This window comes from Ranitomeya imitator, chromosome 1 (assembly GCF_032444005.1).
Source record: "Ranitomeya imitator isolate aRanImi1 chromosome 1, aRanImi1.pri, whole genome shotgun sequence".
In the NCBI taxonomy this organism is placed as follows: Eukaryota; Metazoa; Chordata; class Amphibia; order Anura; family Dendrobatidae; genus Ranitomeya; species Ranitomeya imitator.
Genome location: NC_091282.1, coordinates 1,096,762,457 through 1,096,777,336, shown reverse-complemented (window position 1 = coordinate 1,096,777,336; position 14,880 = coordinate 1,096,762,457). Strand labels below are relative to the sequence as shown.

At 39.9% G+C, this 14,880-nt stretch overlaps 1 protein-coding gene across 1 annotated transcript in view; it reads right to left on the bottom strand.

Moving 5' to 3' along the window:
- LOC138656804 (teneurin-3-like) overlaps positions 1-14,880 on the bottom strand; it is a 761,459-nt gene that overhangs the window by 454,958 nt on the left and 291,621 nt on the right. The window contains exon 2 of the mRNA XM_069744062.1: positions 2,083-2,147. The gene's annotated coding sequence lies outside the window, so the exon portion shown is untranslated. The remainder of the gene's footprint in view (positions 1-2,082; positions 2,148-14,880) is intronic.

Genomic DNA, 14,880 nt, shown 5'->3' with positions numbered 1-14,880 from the left:
GGCATTTATTCATAGGCTCAAAAGCTGCTGACAGGTCCCCTTTAAGAATGAACACATGTCACATGTCTATGCTGCCCATTTGTATCATTCCTATTATAGGAAAAAATGCAGGCAGCACTCCATAGCTTAAAGGTGGAAAAAATGTGGTTTTATTTCAAACCCACATTCTGTGGCCAAAAATGGCCGCCAGTACCTGCTCGCGTGTACTCGCGTGTGACGTCACAAAGTTACAGAGCAGCGTTAGGTCCAAAACACGCGAGCAGGTACTGGCAGCCATTTTTTCAGCTGTATCCAGGGACGCCACCGGCCGGGGCTCCTCTGGTGCGGCACAGCTGTTTTGCTCCCCGCCACCTTACCATCCGCTTCTCAGCAACTTCACGCTCCAAGTTGCACAGCCAGGCGTAGCTGCATGCAATCCATGACACAGACGTTGGTACACCATCACTAGTGTAAGTGCCATATCGTATACAGTATGCCTGTGTCTATTGAGTTACAGAAACCCCTTAGTTAGTTTGTTGAGTTGGCCTTAGCAATCAGGAGATAGATCGATACTAAGGGATTCTATAAGGATTATTGTAATATTTAGTGACGTTTTGCCCCATGTGTTTTGTATATATCCAGCAATATGCAGATTACCTTGCATACAACACCTAGCTTTACTTTATTCACCGAGGTAGTAGGTGACTATTTTTACCTGCCGATTCTATACATCGGCACCTCTGGCCATAGTCCTTTAAGCACGGCATCATATACTGAGGTTACAATTTATACTTGCAAAGAATTGTCACATATTCTGTTTAGATTCCAGCAGCTGGGGGACTGACCTCGCTCATTCACTTCTGACTGGACAGTCATTAAGTGGTGAGCGCCAGTGTGATTTAATAATAATCTCCAGGGGATAACTTTTTTAGGCTAAAATACCTCTTTATGCAGGGGTAGATTTTGTCCTATAATTCACACCAATTGCCATTTATACTCGAGTATAAGCCGACCCGTGTATAAGCCAAGGCCTCTAATTTTGCCACGGAAAGCTTATTGACTCAAGTATAAGCCGGGTATGCATTGTTCCCTTATCCCTGTCCTGCTATGCATGGCTCCCCTGTCCTGCCATGTGTGGCTCCTTCATCCTGTCCTGCTATGTGTGGCTCCCCCTGTCCTGTTCTGCTATATGTGGCTCCCCCTGTTGTATGCTCGGCTCTCCCAGTCCCACATGGCTTGGCTTGGCTCCCCTGGTCCCGCATGGCTCGGCTCCCCCGATCCCACTTGGCTTGGCTTTCCCCGTCCCGCATGGCTCACACCCCCCTTGTCCTACTTACCCTCCTCGTGCCATTGTTGCATCTCCATTGTTCTGGCGCAGCAGCTCTTTCTGTGCTCAGCGGTTAAGTGATACTGCTCATTAAGGTAATGAATATGCGCTCCACATCTATGGGAGTGGAGATGCATGCATATTCATTACCTTAATGAGCGGTACCACATGACCGCTGAGCACAGGAAGAGCTGCCGGAGCCAGGACTGAGATGCAGCGAGGGCACAAGGAGGGTGAGTATGAAGTCTTCTGTTAGCCAGCAGCTGCAGCTGTCACTGTGCCACAGCTGCCGGCTTCTGCCGCTGCTCCGCGTTCCCACTCCCCTGCCAGCTTTCTGGACAATGACTCGAGTATAAGCCAAGGATGGCATTTTCAGCACAAAGAAATGTACTTAAAATCTCGGCTTATACACGAGTATATACCATACGTCAATTTCTTGGATCAAATTAATAATTCCCCTGTTTTGAAAAGTGGTGAGATTGGTAAAAAGCTGCAAATTTTTACATGAAAATAGCATGCTCCAAAATGTGCGCCTTTTCCTATTAATGGGTGAAGATCAGATTGATCACTTTATCTGCTGCGGTGAGGCTTATAGAAAAAGCATAATCATTTCCCAGTATCTAAGATAACATGTGTACTATTTATCTGAGAAAATTCATTTCATTTGCAATTTATTTTTGAAGAAAGATAATGAAAGCTTAGCATGCAAAGACAGCATGCAGTATAGTCAGTGGAAGTCGCTGCCCATGTAAGAGACTTGCCGGCAGATTGCTTACCTTTGATGCAGGTTCTTTCCACTGACGGTTTACGCAGTCACAGGAATTAAATCATCACTTTGATTCTAAATAAAGAAAACACAAAAGACATTTTAGCATAATCCACATTGATATTCGTGTATTGACACACAAAAGACATAGCAAACTGCAATGTAATATTCAAATTTCTTTTTTGTTTTATATGTAAACAGCAACTTCAGTTATAAATTATAGATCACAACAGCTAAAATAATCATTGAGGGGTTAAATGATAAAGTGCAGAGGACATAGAGATGGCTAAACACTGTATCCTACTATTCCAAATTTCTATTACAATGGAGAGAGCTCTGAACAATTTATATTTTAGAATCCGCCTATGGGGCAGGGTGGCTCTTATGGCCCCAGGAACAAGGGCCTGTGTGTAGCTGTCAACTAAGCGCCTCTGAACCTTTACCTACAGCTCTGGCAAAAAGTAAGAGACCGCTGCAAAATGTTCAGTTTGTCTGATTTTGTTCTGTATAGGTATATTTTTGAGTAAAATGTAAATTGTTCTTTTAGTCTATAAACTATTGACAAAATGTCTCCGAATTTCCAAGCAATACATTTTTTTTCTGACAAAGAAAAATGGTAAAAAACAAAAAAAACACACAACCTAGTGCTTTCAGACCTCAAATAATGCAAAGAAAACAAGTTCATAATCAGTTAAAAACAACAATACTAATGTTTTAACGCAGGAAGAGTTCAGAAATCAATATTTTGTGGAATAACCATGATTTTTAATCACAGCTTTCATGCGTCTTGGCATGCTTTCCACCGGCCTTTCACACTGCTCCTGGTGCAAAAATTAATGTAAGCAGTTCCTCTTTGTTTGATGGCTTGTGACCATCCATCATCCTCCTGATTACATTCCAGAGGTTCTCAATGGGGTTCAGGTCTGGAGATTGGGCTGCCAATGACAGGGTTTTGATGTGGTGGTCTCTTAATTTTTGCCAGAGCTGTATATGATCTCTGTTGCTATGGTATATCAACTGCATCTTACACACTGCTCCTGTATATTTAAAAATGCTTGTTACATAATCTGAGATCAGCATAATATAGGTGTAAAGGCCCTTGATTCCAGTGATGTGTCACTAACTGGGCTGCTTGCTGCAGTTCTGGTAAAATCAGTTTTATCTGCTGCAGATCTACCAATTCTCTGAATCCTGAGCTCTGTATATCCCTGCCCACATCACAGATTGGCAGCTTTCCATGTACACTGTGCATAGGCAGAAAGCTGCTAATCAGTGGTTAGAGTGAGCTTACGCAGAGCAAGAGGAATACATGGCATGAGACACTTAGTCCTCTAGTAATAATCTCCTTCTGATAAAGCACTGATTTTATTGTAACTAGAACAAGCAGCTCTGTAAGTGACACATCACTGGAATTAGGGTCTCAGTCCCTACATCATTCTGCTTTCAGATAACATACAAAAAAAACTTGCTGATGGATTCTAGTGACCGGGTCACATTTTTGAATTCTGACTAATGTCACTTTATGTGGTAATAACATTAGAACTCTTCAACAAATCCCAGTGATTTTGAGACTGATATTTCGTGACACATTACACTTTATAATAGTGGTAAATTTATGTCGATAGTTTCTGTGTTTATTTATAAAAATATTCGAAATTTTACAAAAATTTCCAAAACGTTGCGATTTTTGAACTTTGTATGATTATCACTTTAATCCAGATAGTCATACCACAGAAAAACCTTAATAAATAGCATTTCCCTCATGTCTGCTTTACATCGGCACCATTTGTAAATTGTTCTTTAATTTTGTTAGCATTTTAGAAGATTTAAAAATGTATCAGTATTTTTTCATTTTTTCAAGGAAATTTACAAAACTTATTTTTTGGGGGAACTATTACATTTTGAAGTGCCTTTAGGGGTCCTACATATTGGAAACCCCCCCAAACTGATACCATTTTAAAATCCACACCCCTCAAGGCATTCAATATTGCTTTCAGGTAGTTCATTAACCCTTCAGGTGCTTTTCAGGAATTAATACAAAGTGGCATAACAGGAATGAAGAAATGAATTTTTACCATCAAAATGTTAATAACTTCTGAACAGGCCGCTGTAGCCAGAACACCTTAGGGCTGTTATTTGGCCATGAAGTGCCATGGCAAACATCAGGACGACATAATCAAAATCTCAGGGTGGGGATGGGGTTAAAGAGAGAGCCCCCCACACTCTTTTAATCATCTAGATTGTGTAGTCATTATTGACAACAGCATTTAAGGGGTTAAACAACTATAGTCGGTGCCAACATTAATCATGGCTGATGCAGCAAGTTGTCAGCTATATTGTACAGCCGACAGCTACAGGATTGTCACCTGTATGGGGATGTTAGTCTATTTTATCGCAGGTCAGTAAAAAGACATATTGGTGGTCACTGAGGGGTTAAAACAAACGGCAAAAATTACAATCGAACTGAACTAACATTGTGTCGTATCCACAGACCAAAGAAAACAGTTTTATTTAAGGGACAATAGTGCAGCCATAAGATCCATTTACATAATCATACACATCATCATCATCATCATCATCATCATCATCATCAAATTCCTGTGTAAAGGAGGGATGTACTGCTCACAATAATAAAACTCTATCAGGACAAACGATTGCAGAGACGATCATGAATTCAGACTCCTACGTTGCATTATTGCTTCACGGGAGGAAAAGTGTACATTAAAATATCAGTATAAATTGCTCAAAAATTGAGTTTTCCTTTAAATATTAACAGACTGCATGATTGCTAGTATGGCTTTCAATGATAGTAATAATAATAAAAAAAAACTATTATGAATATTATTCTTATTATTTTTATAGTTTGTTATCTACAAATATAATGCGTGAAATACAGGCCGGGCCTTTCCTATATCACGGTCAGACTCTCCTCGCTTTCCTTTTGTCGCAGACCGTGCCTCCTTTACCACCACTTACCATAACTGACAGCAAAGTTACATTTACTCCGGTGATTTGAGTGAAAAGTTAACACTGTGTCGTTGCACAAATCCGAGGAACAAAGGAAAGTTTGTGCTAATAAACGCCATTTAGAAGAACAAAGATCATGGAATAACTCATGTGTGTAGATAGAGGAGGACAGGCTGATTAACCTTTCCAGCTACGGTATGCTATGTAGCTGCAGAATCACAGTCTTTACCTGAAGGAAGTTTTTTTTCTAATTATCCTGTTATTTAGTCCTTTAAAACCTTATTAAACACATCAGATATGCATAGTGTAAATGTTCCTTCCATGATGTGTTTTCTTAAGAACCTGTAAAGTTTCACACACCAATTAGGAACAAATGACAAATTATTCCAGTATAAATGACTTCTCTTGTCCTCGGCCTTTAGTCCTGTAAAAACATAGCGAACCTGATTTAGTCAGAAATTCCCAGCATACTGCCTGTTAGAGATGAATCCTTGAGTTAAAGGATTGGTCTAGTGTCCAAAATATCTATAGATATAATTGTCTAAGGGTTTTTCCGTCTGTCTGTCTTTTTGTCTGTCTGTCCTGGAAATCCCGCGTCTCTGATTGGTCGAGGCCGCCAGGCCTCGACCAATCAGCGACGGGCACAGCGACGATGATGTCATAAAGGACGTAGAAATCCCACGTTTCTGATTCAGCGACGGGCACAGTATCGACATAGATGTCATAATGGTTTCCATGGCGACGATGATGTCATAAAGGTTGCCTCGAGCGACGGGCACAATCTGCCGCAAATTCTGGAATCATCATTGTCCATATACTATGGGGACATGCATATTCTAGAATACCCGATGCGTTAGAATTGGGCCACAATCTAGTACTTTATAAATATCTATTTTTACACGCTAACCATTTTTGTAATTAGCTTTATTATAAAATATCCTACACTTTTTCCTATCTATTCCCTAAATGTGTTTTTACTTCCCTTCCTGTGAGGTTTCACTTCAGAGTCTCGAACAGGAAGTCACTCCTCCCGGAACAGGACGGCATCAGGGGCCAGCGCTGCAGTCACTTACTACAGTTCTTGCATCTTGGATCTTAGAGGGCCACACTAGGGTGTGATCTTCTTCATTGTTTGGGGCCAAATCATATTTCTCGGGGAGATTTTATGTGCACACGATTGAAGACACTTAGTCACTAGTGGCGAATCTGTTTTAGGCTGCCGTCACACTAGCAGTATTTGGTCAGTATTTTACCTCAGTATTTGTAAGCCAAAACCAGGAGTGGAACAATTAGAGGAAAAGTATAATAGAAACATATGCACCACTTCTGCTTTTATCACCCACACCTGGTTTTGGCTACAAATACTGAGGTAAAATACTGACCAAATACTGCTAGTGTGACGGCAGCCTTATTGATCAGAAGGCACAGCCTTTTATAGGTTATCAGTTATCAATGTAATCTGTGGTTAAACCCCTAAGTACTCCTCCTTCAGGAGGACTTTAATCAATATTCATTATTTTTGTGATTCTGTTTTTCTCCCAAGTATTTTCTCATTCTTGATTACCTCAGTGGATATGTTGTCAAAGTCCACCTAAGTGTTCTAAAACCTGCAGACAGGTATCTGTGATGCTTATATACAGGTGCCTCTCACAAAATTAAAATATCATCAAAAATTAAATTTATTTCAGTTCTTCAATACAAAAAGTGAAACTCGTGTATTATATAGAGTCATTACAGAGTGATCTATTTCAAGTGTTTATTTCCATTAAGTGAAAAATATGAGTTTCATTTTTTTTGTATTGAACTGAAATAAATTAACTTTCTTATTTTGTGAGATGCACCTGTATATTCAGCAAAGAGTTCATTTTGTCCGCAAGCGTCCATTTTGGATATCTTCAATCAGGATACATAGCCTTAACAGATCCATGGTGAAAGAAGCTGTGGAGAAGTGAGTGCAAGACCAGCGTTCTGCTTCTATCTCTGCTGCTACTTCTAACTGTAAAAGAAGATGAAGTCAAGGGCAGAGATAGAAGCCATGAGTGACATCAGCACCACCCTACAGCTACTTACACTGCCATCAAACGAATCATCATGAGATGGCGGTGCTGGTGTCACTCACTGCTTCCATCACTGCCCTCTGACAACATCATATTTCACAGATAGAAGTACAGCGCTGGAGCTGCACTCACCTCTCCTACAGCGTCTATCACCATTGATCCAGGATATCTCCAATAGGGGCAGTGATGTAAAAAACTGAAGTGCAGTGTTGATCAATGACAGCCCCGAAACCTTAAAGATCTGGAGAAGATCTGTATGGAGGAGTGTGCAAAATCCCAGCTGCAGTGTGTGCAAATTTGATCAATAACTACTGGAAACGTCTGACCTCTGTAATTGCAAACAAAGATTTCTGTACCAAATATTAAGTTCTGTTTTTCTAGTAAAATGCAAATTATGTAAAAACCATACAATGTGATTTTCTAGATTTTTTTTTTAGATTCTGTCTCTCACAGTTGAAATGTATCTATGATTAAGATAAAAATTACAGACCTCTCTATTTTTTGTAGGTGGGAAAGAAAACTTGCAAAATGTGTATCAAATACTTATTTTCACCACTGTATCTGTTCACTAACAACTTTACCACTGTGACCCAACAAGTCTCTAGAGCAGGAATCCTGAGTATAGATGAGCGAATTTGATCGGGTCATGGCTTATTCGGCAAGCTATAGCGCTTACCAAATAAGCTGCAGGGAGACCCGGCTTTCTGGATCGCTCCAGCTGATCAGCTGTTCGGCTCTACAACTGCATGTGTCGCGGCTGGGTCACTGTCACAGCACATGCATGGAGAGCTCAACAAACAGGCTCTCAATGCATGTGTCATGACTGTCGCACAGCAGCAACACATGGGGCAGCACGGTGGCTCAGTGGTTAGTATTGCAGCCTTGCAGTGCTGGAGTTTTGGGTTCCAATCCCACCAAAGACAACATCTGCAAAGGATTTTGTATGTTCTACCCTCATCCACAAAGCACTCCATGGCTCAGCACCACCCTACATCTCCTCCCTGGTATCAGTCTACCACCCTACCCGTGCCCTCCGCTCCGCTAATGACCTCAGGTTAGCATCCTCAATAATCAGAACCTCCCACTCCCGTCTCCAAGACTTTACACGTGCTGCGCCGATTCTTTGGAATGCACTACCTAGGTTAATACAATTAATCCCCAATCCCCACAGTTTTAAGCGTACCCTAAAAACTCATTTGTTCAGACTGGCCTACCGCCTCAATGCATTAACCTAACTATCCCTGTGTGGCCTATTTATAAAAAAAAAAAAAAAACTATCAGGTTCCTCGCATCATGTTCTCATTCACTTTATGCAGTATTAGCCCTCTGTGTCTGTACTGCTACATACTTTGGCTGATAACTGGTTCATGCAGCTTTACATGAACACCTGAGCCTTACACTATGGCCGGTCCGAATAACTAAAGCAATTGTTACCATCCACCTCTCGTGTCTCCCCTTTTCCTCATAGTTTGTAAGCTTGCGAGCAGGGCCCTCATTCCTCCTGGTATCTGTTTTGAACTGTATTTCTGTTATGCTGTAATGTCTATTGTCTATAATTTGTAAAGTGCTGCGGAATATGTTGGCGCTATATAAATAAAAATTATTATTATTATTATTATTATTGTGTTCTCCCCGTGTTTGCGTGGGTGTCCTCTGGGTACTCCGGTTTTCTCCAAAATTCAAAAGACATACTGATGGGTAAATTAGATTGTGAGGCCAATCGGGGACAGCGATGATAATGTATGCAAAAACAGTAAAGCGCCTCGGAATATGTTGATGCTATATAAAAAAAGAGATTATTATTATAGATGATGATGTCAAAGATACCAAAGATCCATTCTTCATTACCAATGAACAAAAAACTATTTTCAGAATCAGCTGGAGATCTTCATCAGAGAAGTCATAGGGGAAGAGTTTCATTTCTTTATTAGGCAGCATTATGGCTTCCTAGCAATAGTTCTTGGTAGACCATTGTACTGAGCAGACACAGATACTATCACTGTAAGGCTGGAGTCACACTAAATGTATGGAAAAGTGGTGTTCTCCGTATGGTCTTCCGTGTGTAATGCGTTTGCAATGCGATTTTCTCGCACCTATGTATCCGTATGACATCCGTATGACCTGTGTATGGCTTTACATTTCATTAACAGTGGTCCGGGTGCTATGTGATGTTTTCTCGCGTAGCACTCGTCCGTATTCTACGGTAGTGTGACCCTGGCCTAATTTGCACTATGAGCACCATTTATTTCTACCGCTACCTCAATCAACAATGTTTTCACAGTATGCACAATCCATTTAGATGAAGAATAATTTTATAATTTATCATCTTCTTGTTCCTTAACACTCGCTAATTATTGTTATCATCATTCGGAAATGATAATTACCCATTGTGAAAGGGCATTAACTAAAGACAACTTGCACTCAGATGAACTTTTATACAAAGCGGAGATTTATATGGTATCATTTGTGAGAAATAACATATTCAGACTCTCATGTATTACAGGAATGTTTCTACGCACAAACTGATAACATTACGTGTACTTTTTATGATTGTAATAAAATATTTGATAACAGGTGAACATCTGAGTATGGGTACTCGGCAATTTATCTTATCTGGCTCCTGGCCAGACCAACTCCGCTCCCTACAGCACCACATAATATAGCAATATTCGCTTCTGGCACCCAGGGTTGTTGTAAGTGTTTCATTCTTTGTTCTTATTGAGAGAAAATAAGACTGACAGGATGCCCTGGGGTTTGAAAAGGGGATTCTACTACAGAAAAAAAAAATAAACACAGCCCTATGGGTGAGATAGAAGACTTCAAGCACATGACTAAAATGAATTGAGTGAGAAATAAAAATAAAAATATACAATCATTCATTGCATTTAATAAACTAAAAAATAATACACTTAAATGTCCTTAATTAGAATTTAATTAATATATCTTACTTTAATTGTGGGGTTTGATAAAATGTATCGACATTTTACACATTGTTTACAAAAGTAAAATAATAATAATAATAATCTGACCATCGTTGCCTCTTTTGTACTAATCCTCTTTGGTTGATCATTGAAATAAAATAGAAATAAAGAGCATGCTCCGAGTACAGAGCTATCTATAGAAGAAAGAGCAGATGTTCTTAGATTTTGCAACAGCTTTAAAATCCAATTCTGAACTGTTGGAACAATTTTCCTACTGGGAAGGAAACTTCATGAAAAAGAACATATTTGGGTTATCTATGTTACTTTTATTTGCTTAACAGAGTCTGTTCGGCAACTTTATTTAGAATACGACGCAAAAATCAATAAACCTTAAATTTAAATACCTATAAGTTGGTCCCATAAATGTAAGCTGGTGGGTACAATAGCCATCACGACAGCACAGCCATCATAGTACAATGCAAAAACAAGAACATTAGCTGCTATGATGTCTCTTATATACTACATACAGAGTGAGAGAGATTTCTGCTCTTTTTACCTTTGGTAGCAAACAGATGAGGCATACATGACATGAAGTTACTTAGCATTGTAGCTGTGAATCCCACACTGGCATAAGCTAGAGATAATCTCAACTATTTGTTTTTCTGCAGCTCACTCTGCTCCTATCTCCCACTCCCCTCCTCAACTTGCTATGTAACCTGGGGGAGTGGGGAGGGAGTGACTCATAAGTAAAAAAAAAAAGATTTCTTTGATAAGTAATATTACATAGTTTATTTTTTTACCCATGTTTAGTAATTATTTAAATAAAGTTTGTTGAAAGAAGCAATTCTATAAGATAACAATATTTCATACTGATAGTTTTGTGTGTACTGATAGTTTAGATTATACGAGTCAGTGATATAAATATGGGTTCATAAAAAAATGATTAAAACTGCTGAAGGTATCCAGCTAAAGACTGAATTTAATGCTATTGATAGTTCACCTATAGAAACGGGAAGAATTTAGTCGAGTGGAATTGAATTCTACTCAAATTTTTCAAAAATCTGTATTCTGGAGAATACTGTGCCTGCCATCTTGCTGAACAGTAGAGGGCTGACAAAAGATTAAAATAAAAAAACACATGCTTATGTCAGTGCTCTCTGGCCGCCCCCGCTGCTTCCTGCCCACTGTCTAGTATTCCACGCCTCTGTTGCATTGCATCTATGGCTCAGTCTTTGCTATTCATCAGGGCTTCTGGCCATGAACAAGCCTTGGAATTGTGCATTCTCAAGTGCCTACTCAGGACCAGATGTCCTGGCATAGAATGAACACCGGGCTGACTTTTGACCACAGCCCCCAGAGGTCACTTAGCATGAGATGTGATTAGTAATGAGCGAGTGTGCTCGTTACTCGAGTTTTCCGAGCATGCTCGCGTGATCGCCGAGTATCTTGGGTGTGCTCGTAGATTATGTTTGTGTGCCCACAGCTGCATGATTTGCGCCTGCTAGACAGCCTGAATACATGTGGGGATTCCCTAGTAGGCAATCCCTGCATGTATTCAGGTTGCCTAACAGCCGCAAATCATGCAGCTGCAGGGACGCAAACATAATCTACGAGCACACCCAAGATACTCGGCGATCACCCGAGCATGCTCGGAAAACTCGAGTAACGAGCACACTCGCTCCTCACTAGATGTGATCTATGCCAGAGGTCCCCAACTCCAGTCCTCAAGGCCCACCAACAGGTCATGTTTTCAGGATTTCCTTTGCATTGCACAGGTGATGCAATTATTACCTGGGCAAGACTAAGGAAATCCTGAAAACATGACATGTTGGTGGGCCTTGAGGACTGGAGTTGGGGACCTCTGATCTATGCGGCCTGCTCTTGACCATAAGGCTCAGCCTAAATTTAGATGTGTTAAGACAGAGGGGAGGAGGAGAGGAGGATAGGCTGGGAACAATGGGAAAAAAACAGGGAGGTAAGCGGTAAGGTAAATGTAAGGATTTTTTTTGCCATTTTTTACATACCACATTTAGTATGCTTTGAGATCTGAAGAGACCCCAGAACCATAGAATTTACAGAAAAACATGTTCTGCAAATCAAGTTTTTCTGCAAAATCCATGCAAATAGGCAAATTTGAATTTTGCCTCTTCGGCTCATCTAGTCTTGCAACAATGTAACATGCTTTAGTAAGACTTCCAGTAATGAAACCTGCACATCAGAATAGCTCATTAACAGGACCCCCTGGACTTCATAGAGAACAGATGAAAGAAAATATATACCGTAGGTGTGGTTCCTACATACATGAAACTCTATCATGGTCGTTGTAATTGAAAAACATGGATTATTTTGCAGTTTACATGTTTGTTTCAAGTATCACTGAATAACACTGCTTTTTTATGCTGCCCATGAACACAGACAGAATCGGGAAGTCAGTATAATGGTCTAAACAACATCATAAATATTATTTTATTTTTCTATCCCATTACATGGTTACTATAAATCATCCATTACACAACTATGAACACTGCTGTCAGTGCAGAGCTTCTCAGGAGCCGTTAAAAAACAAGTAAAAGATATCCTTTTTTCAAACTCTGTATGAGTGCTAGACATCCTCTTTGATTTTAGCCATTGCCTAATACAAACTTACATTTTTATTTTACTGAGGCATAGACTTTTACATAAAGGCTCCTTTCTGCCGTCTTTTATTTTATATACTATTTAAACTAGACAGATTTTGTTGGACTGGTCTGCAAAACTTGTGGGAAAAATACAACTCTTTGTCAAACATACTAGAAAACTTTTGGAATATTAATTCCATCCATGTAGACATGATATGGCACATGTAACAAACTGTCAAAGGCAGGTTGTAAGAGAGCGGCACTTCATGGTGCAGAAACTAATTTGCATATTTTGGCTATATTCTGAGAAAGTCAGATATAGATAGTGCACCTTACATAACAGAAACTTGATACTGAATTAAATAATAATCTTTATATAGCACTAACATATTCCGCAGCGCTTTACAGTTTTGCACACATTATCATCACTGTCCCCGATGGGGCTCACAATCTAGAATCCCTATCAGTATGTCTTTGGAATGTGGGAGGAAACCGGAGTACCCGGAGGAAACCCACGCAAACACGGAGAGAACATACAAACTCTTTTGCAGATGTTGTCCTGGGTGGGATTAGAACCCAGGACACCAGCGCTGCAAGGCTGAAGTGCTAACCACTGCGCCACCGTGCTGACAGTGCTCTACAAAGTGTCAGATCAGCGATCTCTCACTATGCAGTGATGTCCGCCCTGGGACAAAGTAAAAAAAGTTAAAAAAAATTTTTTAGATGTGTAAAAAAAAATCCTAAATAAAGAAAAAAAATATTGTTCCCATAAATACATTTCTTTATCTAAATAAAAAAAACAATAAAAGTACACATATTTAGTATCGCCATGTCTGTAACGACCCGACCTATAAAACTGTTCCACTAGTTAACCCCTTCAGTGAACACCGTAAAAAAAAAAAAAAAAAAAACAGGCAAAAAACAATGCTTTATTATCATACCGCCGAACAAAAAGTGGAATAACACGCGATCAAAAAGACAGATATAAATAACCATGGTACCGCTCAAAACATCATCTTGTCCGCAAAAAACGAGCCGCCATACAGCATCATCAGCGAAAAAATAAAAAAGTTACAGTCCTCAGAATAAAGCGATGCAAAATTATTATTTTTTTCTATAAAATAGTTTTTATCGTATAAAAGCGCCAAAACATAAAATAAATGTAAATGAGATATCATTGTAATCATACTGACCCAAAGATTAAAACTGCTTTATCCATTTTACCAAACGTGGAACGGTATAAATGCCCCCCCCCTAAAGAAATTCATGAATAGCTGGTTTTTGATCATTCTACCTCACAAAAATTGGAATAAAAAGCGAGCAAAAAATGTCACGTGCCCGAAAATGTTACCAATAAAAAGTCAACTCGTCCCACAAAAAACAAGACCTCACATGACTCTGTGGACCAAAATAAAATAAAAAATTATAGGTCTCAAAATGTGGTAATGCAAAAAATATTTTGTTGCAATAAAAAGCCTCTTTTAGTGTGTGACAGCTGCCAATCATAAAATCCGCTAAAAAACCCATTATAAAAGTAAATCAAACCCCCCTTCATCACACCCTTAATTAGGAAAAAACAAAAAATTAAAAAATGTATTTATTTTCATTTTCCCATTAGGGTTAGGGCTAGGGTTAGGGTTAGGTTTAGGGCTAGGGTTAGGGCTAGGGTTAGAGTTAGGGCTAGGGTTAGGGCTAGGGTTAGGGTTGGGGCTAGGGTTAGGGCTAGGGTTGGGGCTAGGGTTGGGGTTTGGGTTGGGTCTAGGGTTAGGGTTAGGGTTGGGGCTTTGGTTAAGCTTTACAGATAGGGTTGGGGCTAAAGTTAGGGCTAGGGCTGGGGCTAAAGTTAGGGTTAGGGCTGGGGCTAAAGTTAGGGTTGGGGTTAGTGCTAGGGTTAGGGCTACAGTTAGGGTTGGGGTTAAAGTTAGAGTTGGGGCTAAATTTAGTTAGGGTTGGGGTTAACGTTAGAGTTAGGGTTGGGGCTAAAGTTAGAGTTAGGGTTGGGGCTAAATTTAGGGTTAGGGTTGGGGCTAAAGTTAGGGTTGGGGCTAAAGTTTGGATTACATTTATGGTTGGGATTAGGGTTAGAGGTGTGTCAGGGTTAGGGGTGTGGTTAGGGTTATGGTTGGGATTAGGGTTAGGGGTTTGTTTGGGATAGGGTTTCAGTTAGAATTGGGGGGTTTCCACTGTTTAGCACATCAGGGCTCTCCAAACACGACAAGGCGTCCGATCTCAATTCCAGCCAATT